Source organism: Akebia trifoliata, unplaced genomic scaffold (assembly GCF_017979445.1).
Source record: "Akebia trifoliata isolate Shusen 1 unplaced genomic scaffold, ASM1797944v1 Contig00217, whole genome shotgun sequence".
Classification (NCBI taxonomy): domain Eukaryota; kingdom Viridiplantae; phylum Streptophyta; class Magnoliopsida; order Ranunculales; family Lardizabalaceae; genus Akebia; species Akebia trifoliata.
In genome coordinates this window covers 8,964-17,028 of record NW_028236869.1, presented here as the reverse complement: position 1 = coordinate 17,028, position 8,065 = coordinate 8,964, and the positions used below count along the sequence as shown (strand labels likewise).

At 37.8% G+C, this 8,065-nt stretch overlaps 1 long non-coding RNA gene across 1 annotated transcript; it reads left to right on the top strand.

Annotated features, from left to right (window-relative positions):
* The first annotated feature begins 227 nt into the window (after positions 1–227).
* LOC147381850 (uncharacterized) lies at positions 228–4,826 on the top strand. Its single transcript, XR_015174309.1, has 3 exons — positions 228–414; positions 1,107–1,214; positions 1,355–4,826. It is a non-coding gene; the product is annotated as an uncharacterized LOC147381850 (long non-coding RNA).
* Positions 4,827–8,065: the final 3,239 nt, after the last annotated feature.

The window sequence follows — 8,065 nt, the reverse complement described above, 5'->3', positions numbered from 1 at the left end:
AACAGCTTCTGTGTGCTCTTTAGTCCATTCTGGCGCCTTTTTTCTTAGTCTTTGAAATAAGGGTTTTGCTATGATATGAAGATTGGGGTCCATTTGTCTTGTGCATGCCCAATATAGAGACAACTCGGGCGATACGGTTCGGTCTCAGACAAGTTTTGAAACCATATGGGATATAAATCGAATATCTTAATTTAATTTTTTTTAAAAATAAATATCAAAGGAGCAACGTTTTATAGGGTTCAAAATCTCTCTCCCTCTCTCTATGGTCTCTCTCCCTCTCGTTCTGCCTCTCGATCTCGATCTCGATCACGATCGCATCTTTCTCTCTCATTCTTCTTCTCGATCTCATCTCTTTTCTCCATGTCTGTCGATTGGATTTTGGCGAACGAATGCTAGAAGAGGAAGTCCAAGAAGGTTAGGGTTACTTTCTCTCCCTCTCTGATTATGGAAAATTGAGTTTTTCTCTAGTTGATACTATATCTACGATCGATTTGGATAAAAATGAGATAATCTTTCGAATGGAGGTGGCAAAGTACAAAGGTATTTCTGGGGATTATGCCATTACAATTTGTTTCAATTTTGGTCTTTCTTCAATTTCCAAATGATTGATTATTCTGTTACTAATAGGAGTAGAAATTGCTATCTGTGATTTATTGATGAATATATGAGCTTCATCTTGTTTGAATCTCTGTTCAAAATATAAATTTTGGTTTTTCATAGATTTCTATGCTTGTTAGAAAACATTTACGTGACCTCATTCAACCTCTCTCCATTTCTACTTGAAAATCCCTTTTTTGTGCTCTAAAGAACACTATTTGATTAGTTTCTTCGAACCACCCCTTCATCTTGATAGATTTGGAGGTTTCAATTTTTAGATTCATCTTATTTTTGCCAGAATTTCGAAAAAACTCAGATTGATCAATTAGATTCTGTTTAAAGAATAGAAAACGCTGATTTCTACCTTAAGAATCTCGAGAAAGAAGAGTTGGTATGATTAATTTCTCATTTAGCATCTAGGGTTTGTTTTTATTTTTTCTCTCGCGAAATTGCAAATTTATTTCTTTATTTCACACTTTAATTTGTTGTTTTGTTGATTATTTGATTAGAAGGAAGCTGATTTGGTGTTGGGAGGAAATGAGGGCAGAGCATGAACCTGTAACAAGGGTTATATGAAGAGCATGGCTTGTAGCTTGTTTTGCCACGATGCTCATGAGGTATCCCCTCTAACCTTGTTCAAGATTCATTTCAATTACCTTAAAAGTGCTCTAGAGAATTCATTCTCATTGTTGGTGTTATAGGTTTCTCTGGGATATTATTTTGTCTAATTTAATTTTCTCTACATCCACAATTGCAGCACCCAAAATGGCTCGTACATCTCCTACTTGGGCTACAAATAGACATCCTCCTCTGCCAGAATTCTTGTCACTACATTGAAAATTGTTGAGCTGATGCACCTTGCTGGTATACACGGTTCAAAAAGACTAAGCAGAAATATACCAAGAAAGCTACAAAATGAGTTTCCTCAAAGAGATATCCATTATATTTCTCCCGCCAGTTCTTCATGTAAAGCTTCCTGTGAACGAACTTTATGCCTTCTGCTAACCTTCATGCAGAGCACTTTACTTGGTTCAGTATCATCCAATTAATTTTTTAGCACGTAGGCCACATCCCTTCCAACCTGTAACTTCGGTAACCTCACTGCATCTTCTACTGTGAAAGCATGGTCAACCGTCGCAATGATGAAAGTGTGAATATCCAAAGTTCTGTGAGCGTTGTCATTAAAGATTTGTTGGGGTACACATCGTGCATCAAAATCTCCACTGTAGCCACCAAACCTAGCTCGTGAAGCCTCTTTCATTTCTTATTCGTCACGGAAAACCTTTTTCACCCATGATGCCCATTAAACGAATTCCCAACAGTGATAATAGTCGATCTCTGGGAAGAAATCATAATCTTCTTCCTCCCTCAGGAAGTTGATTGGTCTCCTCTCAATTTTATCTACAGTAGAGCCTTAAAATCGAAGTAGTACTGGTCACTACCCGAGGAATTCATTTGCTGGGTCGCATTGTATGGCTGATCGATTTACCAATTCCTGCTCTATTTCTTGGCAATACTCCATGGTGACCACATCCCAGTATTGTTGTCTTGGCTCTCTGGGTGACTCTTTAGTTATCTAACTTTTGGACGAACTCTGAGTGGCCTCTTGTGCTGGACCTCCCTTGGTTCTTGTCTTGGTGGTTTTCTTTAGTTTGGGTGCCATTTAAGATCTGCACAGCCATTACAAGATATTTCAGTAAACTAAGACATCATCATCAATATTGTCATCAGATTACTAATCACTCACAAGGGGACTATTTTCTTTATGGGTTTCCAGGTTTTAGTTTATGGGTGATTGGCAAAATTTTGACAAAAATCGAAATTTTTTAAAGTTTGGACCCTTTGATCTCTATCTTTTATCGTTGAAATTTCCTATGCTTTCCTGCATTGTTCACTATTTTATGACACCATTTTTTATGGGACTCCTTGATCACTATCATGGTTGGTCACTATCCCCCTAATTGCTATGTTTTCGTCCAAAATTTTCCAAGTCTTACCATCTGATCGATATATCTGTGGTCACTACGTTTCCCTCTTTTATTGCTATCCTTGCGATCGCTATTTTTCGTCCATCTGATTGCTATTTTTGCCTCTCTGATCGTTATCTCCATGGTCGATCTGTTGCCCACTTGCTTTTTTTTTTTCTTTTTTTTCCTTTGATTGCTATTTTCCTAGAAATTTAGCTAAGTGTCACAGCGATCTCTGAATGTTATTTTATAGCGACTCATGATCCATACATAGCAGTCGCAAAATCGTTATTCGCGGAGGGGTTCAAACTTTTCAAAATATAGAGCTTATGATTGTTATTTTCGGGGGTGTTCTGCTCGCCCCCAAAAATAGCGATCGCTATAATGATTTTTGGGGTTTTTGTGTCGTTTGGTGCTCTACTACTCTTCTACATCGATTTCAATCCTCATGTTTGATTCTAGGATTTCTTTTTTGAGCCCTACTTTTATTTTTCTTTGGTTTTTCTCTACCTGTGCTACTGTTTTGGCCTTTTATGTCCCTCCTTCATACATTTCACCGTACCAACACCATCATCTCTCCCACTGTCCTCTATGTTCTATTTTTATGGCTAAGGTGTTCTTAGCCGACAACTACCCACATAAAGACACCACAACCAAAACGACAAGGGAAACAAACACAAATACTCAAATAACAACTTATACAGATAAAGGATTATGATAGTACTTCGGAAAGAACTCCTTGGAATTCTTGGTCGTTCTCTTTGAATCTTGGTCTCTTGCACTGCGTTTGGATAGAGCTTCTTGACGACTTCTGCTCTTGCGGGGAGCTAGCAAACGTTTGGATAGATTTTTGCTTTGGCGTGGAGAGGTTTTTGCTCTTGCGGGGAGATGTTTTTTGCTCTTTGTGGAGAAGCTTCAAAGACCTGCTCTTCCGCGGAGAGATTTTTTGCTCTTGCGGGGAGTGATTGAGCTTTTGCTCTTGCACGGAGAGGTGTATCCACACAGGCCCTTGGTCTCCAAAGCTTCAACTGACTTGAATGCCAAATGATGACAATGCAAAGTGGCGTTCCATTTTTCTTAGGCTCTCTTATACCTATTTGAATTTCCTCGAGATATCAACACATCTGTTAATTCCGCTATTTTGGGCTTCTTAGACTACTAGGCTTCTTGTGTTTGGCCTGCTTGTTTTGATCACCAAACATAAGCGGACTTTATTGATATATGTCAACATGAGCCCTCAATTTGAGCCATGATCAAGCTTTTTATCTAGAAAATCAGACATCAGTTCGGATTATCAGAATCCCATTAGCAAAATATCTAAAGACTTTGAAGATTGAAGAGTCCAAGCATTGAAGAAATGCTGAAAATTATCAAGCTTTGAAAGCCAAAGTGATCGCTTCTGCTGGATATAACTATCAGACCGGATAGAAATCTCTGATTGCTATATAGAATATAGTGATCTCTGATCGCTATATGCCATAATCAACTTTTTTAGTTTTAACTATTTCTTGTTCCGCAAGTTTCCTCTTATTTTTTTTTATTACTTGTTCTAAAAGTTTCCTCCCCATGTGAATATAAATAGAGAGGAAAAATCAAAGACGAAAAAAGAAGAAAGACTTTTTAGAAGTCTTAGAAATTCTAAGAGAGGGAGTGAAAGTATAGATCTTGAGATTTTTCTCAGATCGAAAGAGAATTCTCCCAAATCATTGCGGAGACCTCTAGTAAATTGAGAGAATTTTGTTCAAGGAAATAATAGGAGAAGAAAAACTTGATCAGATCTTTGAAAATCTATCCAAATTGGAAAAGGTGAGATTGAATCTGTATTAAAACTTAGATTATTTAAGTTTTAATTCTTATATTTCGCCATTAAATCCAAATTTTCACTATGGATTTGATTAATCTATTCGTAAAACAGATTTTCACCATCAAATGGGGTTTCTTGGCCAGTTAGTTTGATATTCTACTATTAATTTTGATCTGTAATCATAAAACCTGATTCCGTTTTACCAGAAAACTTTTTGGTTGGATCTGAAATTCTGCTTCAAATTTGATTAAGATGCAATTCTTGTTTTAGTTTGAATCTTGGAACTCAAAAAAATCATAAAATTCAAAGTGGAGTCAATCGTCTTACTACTTGTGGGATCGAATTTTGGATCCTTTCTCCTTGTAGTGCAGACTAGATCAATTAAGAACTCTTCTACCGTCCTCCCCAGCTCATGTAATGGCCAAGCTTACCGTCGCAACAACTACTCCATCAGAGGAGGGAGGGAACACATAGGCCAGGCCATCATTTTTCTTGATTTTTCACATAGTATACTATCATTTATTTGTTTGTTCAAACCTTATTTTGGGAGAAATTATAGAGTTCAATGTCAATTGGACGGCAGAGATGAAAAGATATTCCCTAGTGAAATTAATGCCGAGGAAACCCATATTTCTCCTCCCATCTCAGACTCAGCATTAGTTGAACACCTACTATCCAAACACTGAGATAGAAGTCTTTATAATCAAAAGGTATATACTTTCAAAAGACTTTTTAACGAAGACAATTGTATCTAATAAAGCTAGAAAACAATTATTAGAAAGCGTTTGATATAATCCGAACTAATTTGTAATTAATAAGATTTAAATCAAAATTAAGTACATATTCAATGGTATGCTCAGTTTGATCCATGTATCAAAAGGCAACCATATATTTCTCTTTTTAAATCTTACATCAACATATTACACATGGAGGTGATGAAGGATTAGACTTAACTTGTTTTTCATTAATTTTTTTGAAACCACGCTCACATTTTTCCATTGTTTAAATTTTCAAAATATAAGTAGATCTAACGTTTGATTTAGAGTAAGAATTGGTTCAACGGAAATTAATAAAAAGGCTACTCCTTGGAGGTCGTCTTAGATAAATAGACCAATGGTTACCCCAATATAATTCATCCAGTTTCCTTTAACGGGGATACCCCGTTCACACTATGTGAATATTTTACTAAATTAAATAGGTGGGAACAGAGAAGGATCTCATTCACACAAACACATTTGAATATTTTATTTTAAAATATTCAAACAATTGACAATTTGGCACAGTTCACACTGTGTGAATCTAATATAACTTATATTAAACAACCTCAAAACTAGAGGATTGTGGAGGGTATTTTTCATGTGGCTTCAAATAGCGACATGTGGCAAGCGTAAGACAAGTTCATTGAGCTCCTGTGTTTGAGAGATGAAAAAAAATCCGACCTACAAATATTCACCTTTAGTTAAGATCGGAATAAGGAAAGCTAGACATATAAGAAAATAAATCTCAACATAAGATGTCGAGGAATGAAGGAATAGGTTGGTTGCATTGAATCCCTAAGAATCAAGAATTTGATCATATTCGCGAGGATCAAAGGAAGTCCCTAATAAGGGGGAACCACTCAAACGGAAAGCACTAAATTTAATTAGAAAATTAAGAAGGATTAGAGGGGAGGAGCAAAAATAAGGTATGCATTTTTTCCCTTCCTAATACCTTATATTCCTTTTTCATACTAAAGTTCCAACTTAGGCGTCAGAGAGGTGTTGTTGCAAGTACACCTATGAGTACATGTAGTAGAAATCAATAAACCAATAAAAATCTCGAGGTAGTGCAAGTTTTTGTATCTACAATTTGACGTCGTTTGTGAGAAACGTTACAAGTAAAAACTATCAACATGATGAGAACCAGGAACTAAAGACTAGGAGAGATAGCAGATCCTCCACCAGTAGCCCCCCCCCCCCCCCCCCCCCCCGCCCCCCCACCCGTATCACATGACCCAATGCAGACAGTACATCATCTGTTGATGGAGATGAGAGCAGAGATGCATCAGGGCCTTGAATGATAGAACGTCAAGATCTTGACGATAAGAAGGGAAAACAAAAAGCTCAAGCAAAGGTTGGGCAAAATAACTGAGATAAGAGGAGAGCCAAGAGGGGGAGAAGGCAAACAAAGACTTCCACCTCCTACAGTGGAGCAAATTGAGGTTGAGCATACTATAAATTCGACAGGGGCAGGGACGCAGTAGGGAAGTTCCGATGCTCGGAACCCCATGAAAAGGGAAGAGGTGGAAGAGCTGTTGCGGAGAAGAGACGAGGAAAATGTTTGTGGAAGGGATTCGGGACGTTACATCTGCAATATTATCCAGGAACTCAGAGGATCTCTGTTTTCACCTATAATAATGGCATTTGACCTTTTGAGGGCATCCCATCCATCAAAGTTCAAGACGTTCGTCGGAACAAAGGATCTAATGGAGGATGGTCTACATTACAGGAATCAAATGGTATTATATTAAAATGATGATTTGCTCTTCTATAAGCTCTTTCCTGCAAACTAAGGCATGGGGCTATGTCTTGGTTTCAGGGATTACCCATGAGATCGATCAAGAACCTCTCCGAACTAGAAGAGGCCTTTGTCGGACAATTCGTGTATCTTCAAAAAAGGAAAGTCAAAGTGAACACTCTCTTCCAGTTGTGGCAGGAAGCATGGGAGAGCATTTCATCATTTATGGCTCGTTTCTGGACCAAAACATTAGTTGTGGAGAATTTAGATGAAGTGATCATGTGTGCAGCCTATACAACAATCATCCCTGGAACTCAGTTGCATGAATCACTAATCAAGTCTGACCCATCATGACTAGAAGACCTTTACGTAAAAGTGGAAAAATACATCTTCGTGGACCTCGAAACCCCTAAAACGTTGGAGCAGCCAAGGGATGAGGATGGAAGAAAGACGTTGGGAACCAAATAGCAGATCAAGATATAGAACCGGACACGTCTATACACTGTTAAACGAGAAAGTGTCTGAGATTCTGAGACATATATGAAATGACACGAGTTTCGTACAACCACCTCGAGAATATCAGGAAGAATTAGGGAATCCGTACTACGAGTATCACGGAGTAGGAGATCAACCAACCGATAACTATTACAAGCTTAGGCATATCATCTAGGACATGATAGAAGACGAGAAACTTAGAAGGTTTGTGGAAACAACCATCAGGGAGGGCTGGAGAGAACCACGTGATAAAAAACAAATGATTCCTCCCCCGCCCCCTAGGGAGGAGAGACGCCGAGAACATAAAGAACGAAGGGTATTGCACATGATCACTAGGGAGTATAAATTGGAGGTTAGACTAGAAGTACTACTAGAGAAATGGTCAAGAGGATACGACACAAAGTTGGTGTTCATCAATTGTCAATGGGAGTAAACATTAAATGGATACCAAAATCTGTTTAGGGGTACACGAGCAACCGTGTTCACCCTTTCTATGTTCTAAACCTCTATCCATATTCCTTTTTCCCCTTCTTGAGTTTAAACTTTATAGAATAACATAATTGCATTCACATGCTTACAAGTTAGATTTTTCTCATCTTGAATCTTTTCAAGATTAAAATATCCATTCAAATTTCAAACAATACAAACAAATAGAAGAGTTTGACTAGCCTTAACTAGGTCAGTAAGGATTTCACCCTTATTAAGG